Here is a 22,637-nt window from a genome sequence, read left to right as displayed (position 1 = left end):
TATGCATAATTCAGTCAATCGCTGTAAGTTCACATTAATTAAATAAAAGCACATAAGCAGACTGATTCCAACGACTTATAAATGTCGTTAGCACGTAGGCATACTCTTATTTATGAAAGCGTTCATTACACATTGCTAAAGTTGTGCGTTATGTCATGTCGCAGTGTACTCATCCGTGTGGCACATATTATGACGTCATTCATACCTGAAATCAAAACACCTCCCTAATGTATATAAGTCCTCCAATAGCGACAAAGTTTTCTAAAACGAACACTCGAACTTACTCAAAAAAGAGGAGAGTCCCAGCAGTGCGTCACTCATCTGTGGCTATGAGGACAGTTTCTTTTTTTCTTCATCCCTCCAACGAGTTGAGTGTGGCGGCAATCGTCAATTTTAACGCAGCGAGAAATTCGCTCCTCAGTCCGCAGCGCTTCCGTCTTCCACTGGCAGCAGCGTGTCGACTGGCTGCGATCTCCGCCAGTACATATCCAACAGCCGGCGGAGCTGCGCACGTAGTTCTCACCACCAAGCTCGCCCTTCGCCTTCGCAGCTCCTGCGCCTGCGCAGAGGCCCCCGTCTTTCTCGCTCTAACTCCTCTCCATCCGTCTCCTAACCTCAACGCACGCTTTCTACCTCCCAAAACACAAACTTACATACGTGGACGGCGGTCGTGAGAATAGCTGTGAACGCGTCACTGTGCTGGATGTAGCTTACGGAGAGCGTTCGTTAGGAATGTCACTGGCTCGCCGTGGTGGCAGGTCGTCTTCGGACGGATTACCGTGACCTGCCATCCTGCTCAGTCGCGAACCACGTTGGCAGGTTGATTAAACTGTATTCGCACGTCGGGCCGAGGTGAGACCCAATTACGTTGTGTTATGTAGCGCCAAAGAACGACAGACGACTGGAAGAGCGATCCAGTCCAACCATGTGTTTATATATATATATATATATATATATATATATATATATATATATATATATATATATATATATATATATATATATATATATATATATACACGTGTGTGTGTGTCAAACATGTTCATCGAAATAAAGGAGTGCAACGTTCGACTGTGAGGGTTACATTGAACCTTACGATGGACTAAATGATGGATTTTTTTTTGTTGTTTTGGGACGTTAAACCCCACATATCAATCAATGACGGTTTTTTTTTTCTCTTTTACTACCATGAAACAGGTACCAGATCAAGCATAAGTGAAATTTCACTGTTGGTTTTATTTTTGATACGGGTAATACAAAAAAAAACGAGTCCAAATCGGTTTACAGGAAATTACCACATGTGGTAGCTGAGATATCTTAATATTAAGAATAATAAGATGGACTGATTGCGTAAGTGTTGTGCTATGTACCTATGTATAGCTTTATGTTTGGTGCCAAATATGCGATGTTGAATTTGGTGCAAGGGTTGTAGTCGGTGTCACGAATTGGCACCAACGTCTCCTTATATGCAATTAATAATAGAAAAAGGTGGCAATAATGCTTCGTTACTGAGCCACCATCAGTGCACTTTCATCAAGGTACCATCCGTCTGCCTCGGTGATTTAGTGGCTATGTAAATCGGCTGCTGACTCCAGGTCACGAGTTCGATCCCAGCCGTGGCAGTCACATTTTGATGAAGGCGGAACGCTAGAAGCCCGTATATTGCACAATGCCAGGACACCTTAAAGAATTCAAGATGATCCAAATTTCCTTAGCCCTCCCCTTCAGCACATCTCATAATCATATCATGGTTTTCGCACGCGAAACCCCCGATGATATTATTATTACCTCCTTCATTAGCGTTCATCTAAGAAATTCACCCTGCGTCTTCGTACTAGGAACATACTGCAAACTGTTGTAACTGTATGAAGGCATTTGTTACCTTTTTATTCACTTCCCTTTTCTTTCCCCTTTTGCCATCACCTCGCGTAGATCAAGGAAGGGGATTTCCTGCTCTGTTTCGGCGTCGCATCTTTCTCGTTTACTTGTCCTTGTTCTGCTCCACTTCCGCGAAGCACCTCATCTCGCTTCCCTGCAGGTCGTCGAGGCGAAAGCGTAAACACAAGACGCCGGCAGTAACAGTTCGAAAGGAATCAATGCAAGGTCAGTTTCAACGAATTCTCATGGGTTCGCTTACGCAGAAAACAAATTAGGCCTTAGTTCAGAGGCTGAACCTAGCAGGTAGAATGGCTGCGAAATAGACAGAAGCGCCATCGCATCGTTCTTAGTCTTTTTTTTCTTTGTTTGTATCTCTATTAACGAGGGAGTTAGTAAAACTGCACAAAGTCCCCCTAAAAGGAACAATGTGGCGATGCGAAGCAACGCTGTGGTCAATTTTGTTTTCATTAGTTGTTTCCATTTGTGTGCTTCCGTGTATGTTTCATTTGTGTTTGGAGTTACGTATTTAAATGCGAAGCATTTCCTAGCGAACCTCGGCGACTTTGAGCGTATCTATCTATCTATCTAGCCGCTTATGTTTGGGTGCTCTCGAGGTCAACCCCTTCACTTGACGTGAACCAAAATTAGCATGGGAGGGTAAAAATGGTTTGGCGAATATGACGCGCTGGTCAAGACTTGAATAACGACACAATCCCGTCCCATACGTCGTCAAACACTTCCCGCCAGACAGTCACACATACACACGGGCGTGTATGTGCCGCTGGTATGTTGTTATGTGCCACAGGTGATTGAAACTTAGTATCTACCCAGGAACAACGAGAACACACAAAGGCAATTTTAATGCGTTAGCGTTAATATCCGACATCGGTAGCCTCGACACAACGAAGGCATAGAATAAATGTCAGTGTTAAGAAGAACTTGACATGGGCAGCGTTGACCCCCCAACGAATGCAAATAATAAATTTCAGGGTCCCAGCAGGAATCGAACCCAAGAATTCTGCGTGGCAGTCAAGCATTCTACCACTGAGCTACGCCAGATCTCGGAACCACTTTTCAAATAGATGCTAATCTTCGTGAAACGCCAATAGTGGTTTGCAGTGCTGGCTACCCAATTTTATAAACATTACACATGTACTCCTTTGATACAGTTGTCACATCGGGATAACGTCAATTGTGGTTATTTGCCATGTGCTGAAGTTGACTTATGTAGCAGTGTCCAGGGCGAGCATCCTCGCGAGTATAAGCGCTTCATATCAGCTTCTGGGGTTGCTAATACGCATATTTCACTTGACGCCGTTGCGCAAGTGCAAACAACTGGTCATATAAACATCTGCAACTCTTGAACATATGTCTGTGCGTGCAACATTTGTACATACATTTAGCGTCATTTCGTGACGTGTCACTATATAAAAAAATTGCAACACAGTCACCTTTCCTCCGCACGCTTCGCATAACGTCGATTCCCAGGTACGTGGGATCTGCCGAATTTTTTGCGTACTCCTTATGTTACCCCCTTCCTCTCATTTGTGTGTATTACTGTGTGTGTGCCTGAAAGTGAACATTCAGCGCTGGTAAGAGAGTATAATGCTTGAGCGTGTGCAGAATTATAAACGAGCACACAGCTGTGGTGGAGAGAGAAACAGGAGAGGAGAAGCGAAGCCGAAGCAGCGCTCTGCCACGTCCTCCCACCTCTTCGCCTTCACGCGAGGAAAGGGCCCTCGGTGACCGTTCACTCGCCCACTGCGCATGCGCTGACTCTCACCTTTTTTCTCGTAAAAGTGCCAGGAGAGGGTCATCTCACTTTCTCGCGCACACACGAGAAGACGGGAGGAGAGTGCGCACGCTCAGTAAAGGTGATCACGCTGCGCACCGGATTGAACTCCGCCATAAACTGCTTCGCATCAATGGGCAAGAAGGCAAAAAGTGCTTATCACAGGTGGTTAAGAGCTTAACCGCACACCTCAGCGAATGCTGCAATTTAAAAAAAATGATCTTTACGTGAGCTTTGTGCGATTCACTTATAAGTGGGTTAAACTTAATGAAGTGTAAGGGAAAGTCTGGTTCAAGAAACAGCTCCAGTGGGTTTCGAAATACACAAATCCCGAAGGAATTATATTTCGCATTTATTTACTTTTTACTGACCTATATTTTTCAACGTTTTTATCAACGTTCCTTGCAGATTTGTGTACAAAGAACGTCGCCATCGATTCTCGCTCGCGTTTGATGCAATGAATGTACATGTTTAAAGGGGCAACAAGAAAAGCATAGATGATATCAGTGGGCTTGAATTTACCTAAACACAGCGTAACGTGAATTCATAGAAGTGAATCCTCGAAACTGTCTCTGATAAAAATGTAGACCTAAATATCACTCCTGAAACCCTGAAAACGATAGAGTATGTGGTTACCTTTCTCAAAACATCCATTCATCAGTGCACAATGTCACCAAAACCTTAAAATTTAGATAGTTAAGCAATGGTTTGAAGTGTCCCATGTTCCAGGCATAATGCTGCAATATTGCGCATGCTGGTAGTTTTTTGTGCAACTCGGCAAGTTCTGGATTTCTTGGAGCTAGTTTTCGCTAGCTTTTTTTTTTATCCGAGTCTTCGATTCCAGTTTACTTTTAGGCAATCGCACAGGGACTCCTCTCAAACTTTTCCCAGTTGTGACAGTTAAAAAGTGCGTGGTGAAAGCTCTCATGTGTATGCGTGAACGCTTTGTGCTCTATTTATTTTCTCCTTGCATTTTCAATTATTTTTCTCCCATTTCCTCTTCTCATGTAACGTAGCACACCAAGTACAATCTCGTTAACCTTCCTGCCTTTCTTTTGCCTCTTTTTTCTCGCGTCCGATACTAAACTTTCGTCCAGTTTTTCCGTGTCACCGAAAGGTTTTGGTGGTATATACAACAGCACTTCATTAGCAAAATACACGATTATGACCAACAGCAACGCGCGTTTGCAGCGTTCCCATTGCATGTATAGTATCTTTCTTTGCTGTTCTTTTTTTATTTAGCTAGGCAAACGTATCTGGAAAATTATGATCTTGTTCTCGCTATTATCACAACAACAGAAAGGAAGAATAAAATGATAAAAAACATTCCACGCGCAGAAATAGCATCAATTTGTTGTTGTTGTTTTCAGACTGACTTTTCAGCGGCAGTCGAATTAAGCAATAATGATCCTTTATCCGTAAGAAAAAGGTCAATTAAGCATTCCCGTATCCCGCCTCTTTGTAAGAACGGAAACATATTGGATCACTAACTACTTCCTGAACTAGCAACCACCTCCTACATATCCCGCTTGCACAGCAGAGCAAGAAATGTCATCTCATTACGCATGTCAAGTGGGCCACAAATGAGGCATGTTGGTTAAAACTTTCCTGCTTTTAACACGTAGACAGCACCACAGCCTTTCGAGGGTTCTCATGGATCGTTGTTCAATGAATGGCGCCAGATGCAGGTCCTAATTGAATCGACTAGCCGAGATGCAGCACTGAAAGTCCGTGCGCAGGCCTGGTTCTTCTGATTAATAATTACACAGGTGTTTCTTTTCATTCATTTATTATCACTTGAATACTTATTTACCGCAGAAGTTGAGCAAGTTTACGTCTCCGAACGCGCACTCAGTGTCGGGGGCACCGACGTATATTTCGCGTGAGGGCGCATGCAGTGACTTTCCACAAGTACCACGAGTTGAAAGCCAAAAATGGTAAATAATGCCATAGCATTCTCTGCTGGGAAAACAGCTCCAAAACGTAATCCAAACACTACAAAGTTGTTCTCACAAAAATAAAGAAAGACAGAAACAAAAAAGAAAGAAAGAAAGAAAGAAAGAAAGAAAGAAAGAAAGAAAGAAAGAGAAAGAAAGAAAGAGAAAGAAAGAAAGAGAAAGAAAGAAAGAAACTGTTATGGTTTTTTAAGGTGAAAATATTTTCTGAGAACATGTTTTCTTAGCTGAGATTTCCTCGCTTTGCCTTCTGCCCTGTTCATTGCGTTAGCTTGGGCGGAACAAGATACCCGAATGACTTTAACTTTGAAAGTCACAAAGTTTGATATTCGCCAAAACGTTTTATAGTTAGGCAAAGTGGCTTTCATTGCGTGTTCATAGTTTATGTAATACCTGGTTAAGAAATAAGTAAAAGTTTTAATGGTCTTCCTCTATAACATGAGATTTAGTTGTGCTATACGTCTTCCCAACATTCACGTTATTATCCAGTGATGGTTAGAAATAATCACAAAAACGGCGTTGTTGGTGCTAACCTTTCAAACACGCATTTATTAATTCAGAGCACTTGTTCCAGCCAAGCCTGCCTCAATATAATTGCCCATTCGAATGCATTTACCACCAGCCGCAGGACTTTATCAGCTATTTTTTTTAATTTGGCGTTACGGCCGATTATCCTAGATCACAAACCAAAGATTGGAATCAACATGAAACGAAGAAACAAAAATAAGGCATTGAAGCCACTTCCCCGCCTATGGAATCTGATAAATAGCGGAATGAACAAGCAAACACCCCCTCCCCCCAGAGACAGCAGAGATTGAGTTCTTCGTCATCTTTTTCTTCTTTCCTTTTTCTGTCAAGTTTTTTTTTTATTTTTGCTACGTTTTTTTCTTTCGCTTTTTTTCTTTCTCTCTTTCTGTATTTCTCTATTGCCTCCTTTTTCTCCTCTTAACCCTGCTGACGGATACTTTTCGTTCCCTCCTCTTTCTGCGCATTACTGTACATAGTTATGCTATGGTTCGTCTTCTTCTCACTTCCTTTCTTTCCTTCTCACTTTCACAAAACTTAACCTCATCCTCACTTCTCTTTTCTACACTTCTTCTATACTACAATATGCATGGCTATGCTATGCCAGAAATTGCTGAGCATACACCCGCTTTTTGTGGCGCATATACCAGCTTTACTCGCTCGCCCTCTTTTCGATCATCCTCATGCTCACTTCCCTTCTCACCGTCTGTCTAACCTATTTTACGCAAGGCTGTATTCTGCTAAGATCTTCATGGCACACACCTGCTTGCTGTGACGCATACAAACCGCGTTTTCTCGGGGGTAGGATTGTAATAAACTTTATTTAGGATCCAACGAGGAATCACTGGCCTCAGCTAAGCCTCCAGGAGCCTTCGTCTGCGGAGCATCGTGCGATGTCCTTGGCGATAGCCCTGGCTAGCTGATTTGGTCCACTGCACGTGGGATGAGAAGGGCGGCTCGCCACCGGCTGAGCCAGTCGCCTAGGGGTACACTAACGCTCGTCCGAGTAGTGGCATCAAACACCACAGTCGCACTCCCAAAGTATATGCGCCATGTCGGCTATCTCGTGCCCGCACCACGGAAAGCCGGGTAACCGGTAGAGCGAAGGACACAGTCTATGCAGATGTCGGGGGCTGTCAAACATGTCGGTCTGCAGACGCTTCAGAGCAAACGCCTGAGACCCCTCTAGCTGCATTTGGGGTGGTGGGTAACGTCTTCACGCTTTTTATAATGGTTGAAAATATCGTGGAAAATAATCGTGATGTCCTTGCAGTCATGTAGGGCCTCGGATTCTGTTATCGTCGTCACAGAGGTATTGTGTTCTCTGACCTCGGGTGCCTCGCCATCGTCTAAGTGTCGCACATCGGCAGCCCTTTCATCTGCGTCGCGCCAGGTTAGCAGTCTCGCGACGAAGTGGGCGTGCTCGTTGTGGTTTGACGGAAAGTCAGATCTTTGGTCACTGCCAAGCTCTCTCACGTGAGCGGGAAGCCACTTGAGAGACTTGGCAGCAATTACGCCAGGCTGGAAATCTTCGGCTCTGGCGTTTAGCATATGCACCACCTTGACAAAGACCCATCCCTTCGTAAAGTTTCGGACCACCATCTTGGCGTCACTCACGATAAGTGTGTCCTCTTTTTTTATCAACTATTGCGAGAGCTGTGGCCATTGTTTCTGCCGCCCCAGACGATGGCCGCCTCGCAGATGCCGTCATTAGAGTTCGCTCCCTCGTGTCGACCATCGCCATGGAGAAAGAAGGTGTCGATTGACATCCTTGTTGCTCTCGCTTGTTCTGCTGTTGTCCAAGGTCCGGCAGGGGGTATCTAGCAACGTCGACAAAAAGGACACCCTGTCGGCTGCAGTGCTCTTTAAGGATCGCCTTCGCTCTGCATCTGTGCACTTCTACATCGTGCACTGGTGCACGTTTCTGGGCATATTCTCTGTGAGTATAGCATTCTTGATCACTGGCAATAACACGTCCTTCAGTCGCATCCCGTGGACACGAATCTGGAGGGAGTTGAGAATGGTTCTTCCGGTCTTGATGACCGACAGTCTCTTTAGCTGCGCGGTCCTCTGAGCTTCGATCATTTCGGCGAGCGTGTTATTGCCGCACAGCTCAAAGAGCCTGCAGTTGGCCGAGTAGTGAGGTACGCTTAATGCAATTTTATAAGCCTTGTGGATGATCGTGTCTAGCTTGTTGCTTTCACTTCTACTCCTATTGACGTAAGCAGCAACGTACGTTATGTGGCTTTAAGCATATGCCTGTATTATTCCCACTACATTGTGTTCTTTCATTCATTTCCTCTTGTTCGTGGTTCTTCGTATAAGGTTTGTGGTGGCTGCCACTGTTTCCTGCAGTCGTGTGACCAGCTCCGAGTTGGCACCGTTCTCTTCCAGCCAGAGGCCGAGAACACCGTGGGTATGTGGGGTCCTTCTTTTGACGGGACACACACGCTCGCATGACGGGCCTCGGCCACGTCCCTCAGGGGGGGGGGGGGGGGGGTCCTTGTTTTCGAGGCCTGTAGAGCAAGATTTCCGGCTAGTTTAAAGAGCAGACAAGCCCCGCCCCTTCGAGGTGCTTCTCAACTTCTCTGATCACTCGCTGCAGCCTATCTTGCATACTCCCAGATCTCATGCTCTCTGTGGTCCATATCGTAACGTCGTCCGCGTAGATTGTATGGTTGATGCCATTGATCGCGTTGAGCCTCTCCAGAAGGCCGATCATAACCAGGTTGGACAGCATTAAGGAGAACACGGAGCCTGGCGACGTCCCGGCACCTCTCATCTCGGCCGTCTTTGGTGGTAACCCGTCGATCTTCGCGCTTCTTGCCCGTCGAGGAAGCTGCCGACACACTGAGGGAATCACTTCCCTAGCTTTTGCTGACTGATCTCCAGACTACACGGCCACTTAAAAGCGTGCGATGGACAAGGTCACATGTTTTCACACGTTGCCCTTCACTTCTCCCTTTCTTCTCTTTTAATCCTCTCACCCCTTCCCCCAGTGCAGGGTGGCAAACCGCACGTGCGCTGGTTGACCTCCCTGCCTCTCATTTCTTCCCTTCCTCCTCCTTCTCCCGTATGGCCGTGTACCTCACGGTGTCGAAATCGCTTTTAAGATCGAGCCTGAGTATCAACATTCTAACCTGCATCTTAAACAGTTTTTCAGTTTAATATATTAAAAAACGAGTTAATAACACGATAGCGTCAAAGAGCTCGTTTAAGAGAAATTCCGGTGTATGTGTCAGCCTTGGCGTCGTTGGTGGTGAGCGAAAAATAGTCGTTTCTGGGACCGAAAAACCGCGAACGATGGATGAATGAATAGATGGATGCAGTAAACAACTTTATTAATGTCGAATAAGTCGTACAAGTCCCGAGGAAGGACGTTTTCACGTTAGGACCTAAATACCTAACCTTTCAGCCACTTTGTGGGCCCGTTGGGCTGCCAATAACTGTCTCTCTAATGGCGGACTGCGTAGAGCTGCGTCCCATCGCGGTTCAGTGTGCTGCAACTAAATTATCACACAAATTTGAGGTTCACGGGAGAAGCGAACCCAGGCTTTCTGTTGGCAAACAAGTAATTTACCACGTAGCTACGCTATTGCTTGAAAATGTCTCGAAAAAATCACCACATGAATGCCATGCGATACGAGGATTCTCCTTAATGCGTATAGTATTTTGGGGGCGGAATCGTAGCATCGCGCCGGTCATCGTGAAGCGTACAACAAATGGGCCACCCATTAGAAAGCACTCCCATTAAGTGACCCACCCATTAGTTGTGGCACACTCATGAGAAAGCACTCGAAAATATTTAATCAACAACAGCTGCAAAATCATGAACAAAGCATGCAATTGAGTCGTTTCGCTTGTTGCGTCATGGACGCATAGTGGAGATTTAACAACTCTATTTGCCGTAGGCGTTCCATGCAATGAAGGGTTGAGGCATGCACCGAGCGATGCGCATGAAATCACAATATGCTATCACATCTTGAAGGCGACGCTCCAGCGTCCTTTAAGTTTAGGGGCGAAACGCATTAGGGCATCGACTTGTCGTTCTGTCATATCGCCGTCGTGGTGCATAGAAAACGGGTATGCGGCACTAAAATTTGATATATCCCACTTCCCGCCACCGGTTCATACTATGCATATTTTGAGGTAACAGTTCGTTGTTATACTGCCTATGAAGGCTAAGCAGCGGTGTCAGAACCTGCTACAAAATATACCATGACGCTTCAGTTTCTCATCTAAAACCAGAGACACAAGCGTGCATATCTGGGGCACAGTTACTTGTTTTAAACACCGCTTCTTGGCCAGGGTTGCCTGCTTTGGCTACTGTATGCCGCATTTATAGTGAACTAGGGCCAGCCACATTGGCTACTTTTTTGGCTACTTCACTACTTTTTGGGTATTGTTCTGGCGCTTGCATCAACAACTGATATATGCTAAAATTGAGCGCAACTATAAAAAATGTTTGAAGTGTTCATTCGCACTGCCTGCTCTCTCGGTTTAATCGCTTTTTTTTTTTTACTCTGTATACCAGAAGCGATTGCTTGCGACCCAAATTGTCATTTAAAGAACTAAGAGACTTGAGTAGCACAAATAATTTGACACAAGCCACTGCAGATGTCTTTCATGGCCAGCAATTTATTGTACCCTGGAGTTCAATAATATGAGTACATAGCAAATCCAGAGCTCTTTTGTAAGCCAAATTCACCATAAAATGTCGCCGTAATCATCAGGAAAGGCCACAGTCTAACAATGACTTCGCAATCATCTACAGAGAACAATCAAATCAATTAGTTATATGTCGATAATTCATTAATAGCCTATGCACCACAAGCTGCCGAGTAGGTTTACGTGTCTCTCATAATCTGAATTCCTTGTTTCGTATATCCTGGTGTTAGAAATAAGAAATGAAGTAGCTATCAGCAAAAAAAACTGTTACAGATGTCACAGAATTAAGTGTGGCTGTGCGTTAATTGGAGCAGGTGTAATAGCCTCATTTAGGTTGTTTTAATTATGTTCCTAACCATGGCTGAAAAAGAGTGGCGCGAGGCAGACTTAACAACATCTCTTTTTTGGGGGGCTTCGCCCCTAGTGTTTACTGACGGGAAGGAGCTGATGCCTTGCAGGAGTTTACTAAAACTTCAAAAAGATCCAGACTGTAGAACATAATATTACTCCTAAATCCTAAATTACTTTTTTTCTGAATTGCTTTATCCATTCGTTTACTTATTGTTGTTGGTGAAACCATATGCTTCATTTTCTATATCTGTTATTTGTAATTGTTGATGTCTCAATTCTTTTTTGCCCTTTTTGATAGTTAAAAAACCGTGAGCAAACAAATTAACTGTATTTCTTCGAAAATACCCGGTTCTCGGCCAATCCCCCAGCGTGGATGTGTGCCACCGTTTCCACTTCCTTCCTTCCTTCCTTCCTTCCTTCCTTCCTTCCTTCCTTCCTTCCTTCCTTCCTTCCTTCCTTCCTTCCTTCCTTCCTTCCTTCCTTCCTTCCTTCCTTCCTTCCTTCCTTCCTTCCTTTCTCCCTTCCTTCCTTCCTTCCTTCCTTTCTTCCTTCCTTCCTTCCTTCCTTCCTTCCTTCTCTCAAATACTTGTATCAACACCTCAAATGCTTTTATGCGCACCAACATCTCTCAAATACTTGTATGAGAAATCTGAGTCAGGTTAAGTAGCTTTCCTTCTTATTTGCAATATTTAGCATGCTTTGAGCAGTTGTTTTCACACCCCATCGACAACATATACCCCTAGACAACAACTAAACAACTACTACAAATATGAAGTAGTCCAAGAAAAATAATTATGATAGCATTCTGTTCTACGTGATTCTAATCATGATATTGCTTTTATGAGGTTAAACAACAAATGCAGATGCTGATGGTACTTCAAGTTACGTATTACATAACTTACGGGCATGCTCCGCGCTAGGTTATTCAAAAATATTTATCAAAAACAATTTACTGCACAAATATGCAATTAAACAGTCTATTCATAGTTTCCCAAAGGTAAGTCTCTTGTTCATTGTGTGACAGTCTTCATCACGTGCGTTTGATCACAGGTATAGAAACACTGCACCTGTGTACATAGTGCTATAAATAAAACTGCGTGAACGTGTTCCTCTCTAGCGTAAAGAACACACGAACAAACACACAAACGTGCGCATAGAGAGAGAAAGAGAGAGAAAAATGAAAGGGTGTTTGACGTCGTAAAAACACGTATACGTATCGCGTACTGAAACATGTTTTCTACTGAATATATGGGAATCACTGAAGCGAAGGAAGAAGTGACCAAAAAAACATACACGTAGGGCTATAGATTATGTCTGGTAAATAGTATGTCACGGACACGCAGACAATATTGTGAAAGGCCATTAGGCTGACCGGTGCATGCTGCATCCGAGGGACACGTTTCCCGAGAAACGGACACGCAACCTCGGCACAAGAAACTGACACTGCACATTGGTCAGCCAAAAGAACATAATTCAGTTTAACGAAAATAAGGAAAGCAAAAGACTAGCCATGCGTGGGCATTACTGTGAGAGAATAACTTCACCGGGGTCTCAAATACCACTGCTTCCGTGTAAGACTTGCAGTGAGCGGAATAACTACGGCGCAAGCTCTTAAATGTGAATCTGGGCCCATGGATGTGTGCGTACCTGGCTTCTGAAACTCAGGAGAGATCACACGAGTCCGAGTTACATTTTAAGGCTCACCAAAAACAAGCAAACATGCAAGCGTGTTTTTGATTAGTTCGTGGTTGATTTGCTTTATGATGTCATTCATTGGCGGATTCGAAGTGGCCGACAAACTCTACGTCGCAGCACTCCACACTGGAGAAGAGCAACAAGACGAAATCCACCAATGGATCATTACGCGTTTCTGCTGGAGCAAATAACAGGGCCAGAATGCAACGTGATGCACGCGTCTCTCTTCTTGCACAAATGAGCATAGTGTGCACAGCGACGCTACGACAGCAAAACGACAGTGCTGTTTCACGGCCACTGGATAAAAACTTATCGACTGGCTGCGGCTATATGATCTAACGTGAGGCGTGACAGGTGTCTGTCGGCACGCTCACAGTTATCCCTGTTGTAAAGCACTGGGCGCTTGCGGCTTCCGGTTGAATCAGCCACTTTTCGTGGTGTAGAAAAAGTTGCTCCGTGGAATGGATCTCGCTATAGAGCTGCTTCAGATCGGCCAATGGAACATACAGGGAGCCCTCTCAGTCTGCCAGTGGAACAGACTTGCTCCGCATGGAGCAGAAAAAGTGCTACCGGAAGTGCTAAGTGATTCGAATATGCCAATGGATGTATTATACACGTCATTTCAACTCATGAAAGAAAAAAAAATCTCCACCGAAGCACGCCGTACAAATAGTTATTCCACGAAAGCCAAAGTGCCGCTAGAGAAACTCCCGCTTAAAGGCGCACGTTCGCCGGGAGAACGCGCGCCCACAGTTATCATGATGACGCTGTTGTACCCGTGTGTGAAGATGACCAGTGTGTCAAAGCAACTCATTTGATGAAGACAAGGAATGGAAATCTAATAAATTATATACGAATGTACAAATAACAAATCAGTGCAAAGTAACTGGAGTTTAACGCACACCAAATCAATAACTCTATGTAAAGTCTCAAATCTCGCCTCATACAGTCGCCAAGAACACCCTAAACAGTCGCCAGGTAACATCGTGGGACAGCAGCGTAGAATCGAGCCAGACGTCAGAGTATCTACATTTTGGGACAAATGTTGTTTTCTGAAAGCGACTAATGAATGACGAAGGATGGACAGCATCAGTCATTACAACATCATCACTGGAATTATAAGTTCAACAATGTTTCCAGTTACTCACGTGACGTTTTAAGCTTTGATTATTGATGATGATAATTATGATGGTATTGATGATGCTATGATATTATTATTATTATTATTATTATTATTATTATTATTATTATTATTATTATTATTATTATTATTATTATTATTATTATTATTATTATTATTATTATTATTATTATTATTATTATTATTATTATTATTATTATTATTATTATTATTATTATTATTATTATTATATAAGGATAACATAATTATAATAACGACAACAATGTAACAATTCCAGATATCTTCCGCCTTCGAAACTTCCTAGGTGAATGCATATGGCCGCCTGCCATCTTTGTGAATTGTCAAATTGTCGTACGAAAACCACTTCTTTTAGAAGGCTGACCATACTATGCATAAGTAAAAATATGCCACATAATAAAGAAAATTCTGGGCATCAATTAAATGCCGCTACCAGCTAGATGTTTGTGTGAAAAGTGTTACACGATGCCGTAGTGGCGATATCCGCCAGTTAGATTCCCGTAAACAAACAGATATAAATAAGCAAGTCTTTCATATATTTGATAAACATCTAATGCATAAAGTCTTGTGATTTTGTACGTCTTAGCGCGTGTGCGTGGGACGTAAGTGTAAACTTTCCTTAGTCGCAACAGTTTGGCTTATTGTGATGTGGTCGCTACACAAATGCATTCATCACTGATCTTACTTGCACTTAGTATTACAAGTTACTCTTGCATCCGTAATGATTAAAAGTGAACCAAGGACATGCGGACTCTTTTTTTCAACTGTATCGCGCTATGCCCCGCTTTATAGAAGGGCGACAACTTTTGCTTCATTTTTTTTCACCCTCAAAGTGCTATTCAAATTGGAGATAAATCACACCCTAATGATGTGCACCAAACGACTTCTGCCACTTCTGTGCAGAAACGGCCGTGTAAAATGCTTGAACCATGATATGCTAAAAATAAAAGCTTAACCGGAGAATCATTTCTTTGAAATTTCCAGTTTGAAATCTTTTATCGCGCGGCAACAAATAGAAAATAAAACTTGAAGAAAAAGAAAGAATTAACACAAAGAAATACTGGAGGGATGTTCGCCACCATAAATCTCTAGCACTCGACTGCAAAGCATTTCTTGTTGTTGTTTTTCTTCTCAATTTCCTCAATACTTCTCGTATTTTGCAGACTCTTCGTTAAAAAAATAACCGATTAAGGAAGTGCATGTGAAACATCGATGTAGGAGCTGCTTTATTGTGGCAGAAAAGTTGCCTGTACATTTGTTTCCATTTTTGAAACTACATTTTTATGTCATATTTTGTATCAAGCTACAATATATACGTGCTTAATTGATCATTATATTTTGAAAGGTGTACGAAGAGACAGTTTTATTTCTGTTAAATATTTTTGAGCCGATGTTCGTCACAAATGTGTGCAGGCACTCTCAAGAGCTAACAAGAATGGTTTGACTGACTTTTTGCATCCTGACGGTATTCGACGTACTGAAAGTGTACTGACTAGAATTGGCAACAAGGCTTTCAATCTACTTACTGCTTATTTCCGTGGGTGTATGCATATGCGTTGTTCCAGGGTAAATCGAGGCCCGTGTTTTTTTTTTCATGGATTTTATAAATGTAATTTTATGTCATATTGTATACGTCGCTGTGTAATCTTGCACAGTTAGATATTCGAAAATGAGAAGTGCCAAAATGAAAATCTGACTTTCAAAACGCGCTCGTTTTTATTGGTAAAAAAGAAGCAAAGTGCACTACGTACAGTCAACGCTTTTGCAGGGTTCACGTTCAGAAAAGCTACGTAGGTGGCCAGAGCCGCTGCCTATGGTGCTGCACGGAACTGCAATCAACAAAACATGGTCGCCCAGAGTTGGAGGAAACACCTAAAAAGCTGGTGTACTGTAGTGACAACGCTCGATTATAATATTGAAGAGACAAGAAATAGCTTAATTCTCCCAATCTTATTTTAAAGGTTACTCCCTGAGAGCTTACATAATTTAATAAATGTTAACCTCTTAGTCGGTTATGCTCATTTTCATACTACTACCTCAGCATTGGCAGAACGCTACATAGTACGCCTATGACTCGGTACTTAACTGCAGGGAACAAAAGCACTTAAAGTTGAAAAGATAAAATAATCAAGCAATGGCATAAAATTCCGCATTCACAGCAACCAGCTAGCACGCAATAGCTTATAGCTTGCATTCTCATGTTGCTATGCCTACTTTAAAAAAATTACGGTGCAGTGCACTTTTCCTACAGCACTCTTCACCAAAGGCTTTAGCCACATTCCTGCTCTCAGCACTTCGTGGACATTCTGCGATGTCTTCAGTGTTCTGCGTGTCATAGTTTTTTCATAGAAAACTAGAAGTCCGTCTATATTATGCGATGCACTTCAGCAAGTCGAGCTGTATGGTGACCTGCGTTTTTGGTCTCAAGGAAGTCGACGAAATCGTGTGTTCGCTATTTCTTTGTTATTTCCTAAAATCAGCACAGATATAAATGCGTCGTTCCGATTGTCCAGAATAACTGCTGAAATTATTGCATACTTGGTTCGTCAGCAAAAAATTAATCGCTTGCTTGAATGATGTGTTATTAAAATTGATAAAGTATGTTATTTCTGATTAATTATTGAGAACTTGTCCTGTAGTTCACAGTACGGATAACCTTGTGTAATCAGTTGTCACAAAACGTCTACATCGTGCATGCCCTTTCTTTGCATTTCGGCGCTAGACGAAGCCAAAAGTGGTACAACGTGCGCACAATGACGGACTCACGTTGCAATGATTGATTGATTGATTGATTGATTGATTGATTGATTGATTTATTGATTGATTGATACTAAAATGGAAGGTCTTTACTGGCTCTGTACCAACAGCACAAACTCAAATAATTGATGCTGAAATGCTGATGTTGGAACACAAAACTTATTAATTGCCTCCTGTGCCTGCAAGGGACGACAGAGTTCCCGAATGCTAGAGCAGAGCTTGTGTAAACATCTCCTAATCACTGTTGCACTGCAGCTGTGCTTTAAAATATTTGCTTTCAGCTCCACTGAAGTACTGTTTCTACAGTGCAGCGAAGCTAAATGTCTATGAACTCGGGGTAAGCTACTACCCTTCAACCTCGCCATGCCTGAGGCAGCAGCTTGTAAAGCATGCTTAGCTGCAAGCATACTGTACATGTGGCAAGGCCTACTTTTAGAAAAAAAATTCCGTCTATAAGGTGAATGAAAACTCGCCGCTGACGCTGCCGTAATGTAGCATGTTGCCTTGTACACTGCGGTGATAAACTAATGCAGATGCGGATCAACCTAAAAACATTTGGAGGAGTTTGAGTAGTCAAGCACTAGCCTCCTCTTATTTTTTTTATGTTCAGCTTCTCTAAGGTTATCTCATTTTTTCTACAAAAAATTAAATAGGCAAATTTAAACAAGTGTATGCTTGATTGTTTACTTCTGGGGTTCTTTAAGATGGTTTAATGCTTAAATATATTACGTAATGATTCAGGTAACAGGTAAACTGTGGCTTGTTCAAAGTTGTTTAATTATTTTTCAATACTTAGCACTAAAATAAATTAACAACAGAAGCACAGACGACCACCATTAAGGCACAGCGGCCATAAGATATGCAGTACGCATAGCTTTAGTTGAAACCTTAGTCTGAGTAGCTCTGTAACTAGCTATATTGAACCAGCGTTTTGCGGAATCTCTTATGTATCCAGAGGTCATAGCGGGTCATTGCATTGTACTTCAGGCCGACTTGCAGTAGGATATGCGTATTTTCTTATTCTACACCCGGAAATCTAATAAATTAGGCCCGAAAAGCAATCATTCACCGAAAATAAACAGAAATGGCGCGGTTGGGCAGGATCACGTTTCTAGTTGTGCCCGTGCTTAGACGATCAACACCAGATGTGTCTCTCGTACAGCATCACCTGTATTCTTGACGCGTTGAACAAGCAATATTTCTGGTAGGATTGGGATGAACGTAGCCTTTATGTCAACCGAGGTGTCATCAAATCACTTTAAGCAGTTCTATAACCTCTAAGACTTAAAATGCGCGTGAGAAATGATCACATGTTTTCACCTCACAACGGGTCCCCCGTGTCCTAGTTTTTTGCCTCTTACATTGTGCACTCGAGAGCATCAAAACATGATAGAAAGTTGAAGCAACTGAAGCAAGGCTTCCTACCGAAATGATATTATCTTTTTTTTGTCAAAAATGAATGACCAAGGACGTTTGTAATCGTTCACAGTATTTCGATCAACCTCTTCGATTCCTCACGTCACCTCAGTCTCTGCGAATGGGCATAAAAATGGTTCTCTTGAAACGGCTCTTCTCTTTCATTCAAAATATGAGTGCAGCGCATAAGATACCCCCGAGGACTATCAGGCTGTAAAAGTGCTCGAAAAAATTGCCTCGTCTTCATAATCAAAAGAAAGAGAAAAGGGGCAAAACAAAATTCAAAGCTCGCAATCGATCTATGGAGAGTGAACGGAAAGCGTCCAATGCAGAATCCCGTCAAGTATTGGTCGGGAGATCTCTGTAGCACCAGTTAATGACACACCCCTTCATGCGGGTGGACCAGAGAAGACGCCGCGAAGCATCGTGACCCCTTCGCTAGAACCACATAAGAAGTAAGGAAGGAGAAGACAGTGGTTCCGACAAAAGTCCGCCGCCAATCGACAATTCCTTCTATGTTCGCCGTTCCAGCGAAGTGGAAGTGACTCCTTTTTTTTTTCTTTATGCTTACTACCCGTGCGCTGGGCTTCGTTTCGCCAACTGCGCTTCCACCTTCGACACCCCCCACCCCCACCTAGCTCTCTTTTTTTTTCCTCGAAATGTTTTTGCCAGCTATTCACTCCAGATGTGAAAGACCATCGTAGATGCCGTTGTGCGTGAGGAAGAGAGAGGAAGAAAAAAAGGCAAAGAAATTAAAGGAACATTAGGACGGAAGGAAAACTGAACGTGAAAAAAAGAAAAAGAAAGGAAGACGTAAATGAAGAACAAGATGCACGCACGCAAGCCTGAGGTTCATAGCTGTACACCTAAGCACACGTAGAGCTTACAGGAACGGTTGCTATCAGTTTATTTTTTTTTTAATTTCTAAGTACAGCGAGAGTTGGAAATCCATACTTAAAAGTCAACTTCGGTACGTTATTGACCATGTGAGAGTAATGTGAGAGTGGGCATGGAAGCATCGGCAGAAGCATGTACTCATTCATGCTTCCCTACGTTTTGCAGTTTCTCGTCGAGTGCCTGAGTACAGCCAACGCCGGAGCATTGCTACCGCTCAGCGTACATTCCTGCGTGACTTTCCCTTCGACTGCTAACAGCACCTACCTGGATACAACCCAGGGTCTTGTGCTCTGCACTTTATCTCATCAGAGCTGGTTCTTCGAGGGGAGGGATCTCGCACGTGCCGCAGCAAAATCGTCATCGGCCACGACGACAGCGACACCACTGGCCCCTTTAAAACCGTGTTGCACGCATGCCACCGGCAGTGGGCATGGAAGCATCGGCAGAAGCATGTACTCATTCATGCTTCCCTACGTTTTGCAGGTCAGTTATTTTAACAGACTACCGTGTAGGAGTTTTCGATCTGACAACCCTTTTATTATGGTGCTTCCATGCCCAGAAGCCCTGTTACAGCCTTTTTGTGACCTTTTGTTGTTAATATGTGGGGATGTCGAGCAGAACCCGGGACCCAAGGATGATCAAATTACTGAAATACATAAAATGGTGAAAGATATGCAAGAACGTTCGATTCGCATTGAAACCACGCAAGCGGTAATGTCAGGTGACATCCAGGAGCTTAAACAACATCAGCTTTCGCTTACTAAAGACATTTCCAACATATTGACGCGCCTGGAAACGGTTGAAAAGCGGACATCCATTATAGACAACATTCAGCGCGAACTGACGGCAACGAGTCAACTTACAAGGCAAGTGCAGGGCGACATGCTTGGTCTACGTGCGCGTCTCGATGAGGCTGAGGATCGCTCTCGGAGGGATAATCTAGTATTCTTTGGTATCGCAGACAATGCCTCTGAAACTACGCAGCAGACTGAGGAAACTATCTTGAGCTTATTTCGCCAGTCCCTTGATCTAACTTTATCTGGTGATAACGTTGCACGCGCACATAGAATCGGCCGCTTTTCCACTAATAAAGTTCGTCCGATTATAGTAAAGTTTTCCACCTACAAAACGAAAGAAATGGTTCTTTCAAAACGTCACATGCTCAAAGGAAGCAAAGTGGTTATGCGGGAGGATTTTTCTGCTAACACTCGCCGTACTAGAGCAATGCTGACCAACTTCGCCAAAGAGCTTCATTGCCCTTTCAGTGTGCGCTATAACAAACTTTTTGCAAATGAGAAATGTTATGGCTACGACTACGTTACTGATACAGTGCATAAAATCGGGCCATACAGACGCGTAACTAATAACGCTAGTGTCGCCAACTCCTCTTCTCGGCAACTTCGTTCTGGTCGACAATTTAATGCTTCCTCGGGAAGCTAGGATGAAGCAAGGGGTGGTGGCACTTGCGTTGACCACAGAAAATTGATCGTGCTGTCTACTAATGTTCGCAGCCTCCTGTCCAAGAAAGATGAAATGAGTGCAGCAGTTAATGATTCAAACGCCGATATTATTGCGGTAACTGAAACGTGGCTTTGCGACAAAATACGAAACGAAGAGCTGCTGTGCTGTGATAAAAAATACAAAATATATCGCTGCGACAGACCTAATAGATGTGGCGGTGGTGTTCTTCTTGCGGTGAATGAGAGCATTGAAAACTACGCTGTTGCAATAGACTCGGTTTTGGAGGCAACATGGTGTTGCCTCAACGTGGCTTTTAGAAAAGTTGTCATTGGCGTATGTTACCGCCCACCTTCAGGAAGTGCAAACTTTTGCAATGACCTACATGATTGTCTGAGCCATGTGAAGGTTTTGTTTCCTCGCGCAGCTGTGATTCTACTAGGCGATTTCAATTTCCCTAACATTGTGTGGTCAAATTCTTATTCATATTCCTTGCCTAACTCAGCGGAAGCGGAGCATTTTATTCGCATCTGTTCAGATTTTGGTTTGACGCAGCTTGTTAATTTTCCTACGCGCGTTACCGATACTACGTCATCCATTCTTGATCTTATATTGACATCAGAACCAGATATTGTATCTTCAGTGTCCAATGTACCTGGTATCAGTGATCACGATATTATTCAAGCAAATATATTGCTGCCATTCTCACGCATGCGTAAGCAGCTTAAAACTATACGGGATTACAGAAAGGCTGACTTTGACTCAATTAACAAGGATTTGGGCACATTCCTAGATGAGTTCTTACCCAACTACCCTGAAAGATCGGTGCAGAGCAACTGGGACTTATTTAAAGCTAAAGTTTCAGAGCTAACCGTTAAACATATCCCTATAAAACAAGTTCTTTCCAATACACGTGCTCCATGGTACAACAGATACATAAACCGCCTTTCAAACCGTAAGAAAAGGTTTTATCGTGCTGCTGTCAAATCCCCGTCTGATAAACGTTGGTCTACTTACAAATCTGCTGCCACAACCTATTTATCTGAAGTGAAACGAGCTAAGTCTTCCTTTTTTAGTCACACTCTACCGGTTATGCTGAAAAATAACCCTAGACAGTTTTGGAATTTCATGCGTGGCAGCGAGCGCCGCGCTATAGCCTTGCTGACAGCTGAAGGGCATCCCGTGCCCGACGTAGAATGCGCATCTGTACTAAATGACACATTCATCAAAGCTTTCTCTCACCAGGCGACCATCAACAACCAAATCTCCTTGCCGTCACCCCATTACCTACCTATGGACGCTATCTTCGTTACCTCGGAAGGTATTCGTGCGGTCATTAAGAAACTTAAAAACTCATCATCATGTGGAGTTGATGGTATCCATGCTAAATTCCTGAAGAACACTGTTGAATACTCCTCTATTATCCTGTCATGCATTTTTTCACAGTCCCTGCAGCATTCTAGCCTTCCGGAAGACTGGCTGGTCGGTAAGATAGTGCCAGTTCACAAATCAGGGCTAACACACAATCCATCAAACTTCCGTCCAATTTCACTGACATCTGTCCCGTGCAAAATACTTGAGCATATCATTTTCACCCACCTTGTTAACTTTCTCGAGTCTAACCAGTTTTTCACACCCTCGCAACACGGTTTCCGCAAGAATTTTTCTTGCGAAACGCAGCTCTTAGTCTTTACAAACAACCTGCATGTCCTACTCGATTCTGGATTCACCATTGACTGTATTTTTTTAGATTATTCTAAGGCATTCGATAAGGTCAGTCATCAGTTACTACTTCTTAAGATGAAACACTTAAACCTAGACCCTAACGTGTTTAACTGGATTCGAGCCTTTCTTTCCAACCGAACACAGTTTGTTTCTGCTAACAATATTGATTCCCCCGTCCAGCCGGTGCTCTCGGGTGTTCCCCAAGGCTCTGTGTTGGGACCCTTACTGTTCTTAATTTTCATGAACGACCTGCCAACTAATGTCTCATCAAAGGTATGCCTATTCGCAGATGACTGTGTAATTTATCGGAAAATAACTAACCAAAATGATGTTACCTCGCTCCAGACGGATTTAAATAACA

The 22,637-nt window shown here is 43.2% G+C and overlaps 1 protein-coding gene across 2 annotated transcripts in view; it reads right to left on the bottom strand.

The window, feature by feature from the left end:
• LOC142817990 (oxytocin receptor-like) overlaps window positions 1-464 on the bottom strand; it is a 40,725-nt gene extending 40,261 nt beyond the window's left edge. For both annotated transcript variants that reach the window (XR_012895465.1, XM_075896118.1), the window contains exon 1: window positions 285-464. The gene's annotated coding sequence lies outside the window, so the exon portion shown is untranslated. The remainder of the gene's footprint in view (window positions 1-284) is intronic.
• Between the last annotated feature and the right edge of the window lie 22,173 nt (window positions 465-22,637).

The sequence above is a fragment of the Rhipicephalus microplus genome, chromosome 1 (genome assembly GCF_043290135.1).
Source record: "Rhipicephalus microplus isolate Deutch F79 chromosome 1, USDA_Rmic, whole genome shotgun sequence".
NCBI classification, from domain to species: domain Eukaryota; kingdom Metazoa; phylum Arthropoda; class Arachnida; order Ixodida; family Ixodidae; genus Rhipicephalus; species Rhipicephalus microplus.
This window is presented reverse-complemented; position numbering and strand designations above follow the sequence as displayed.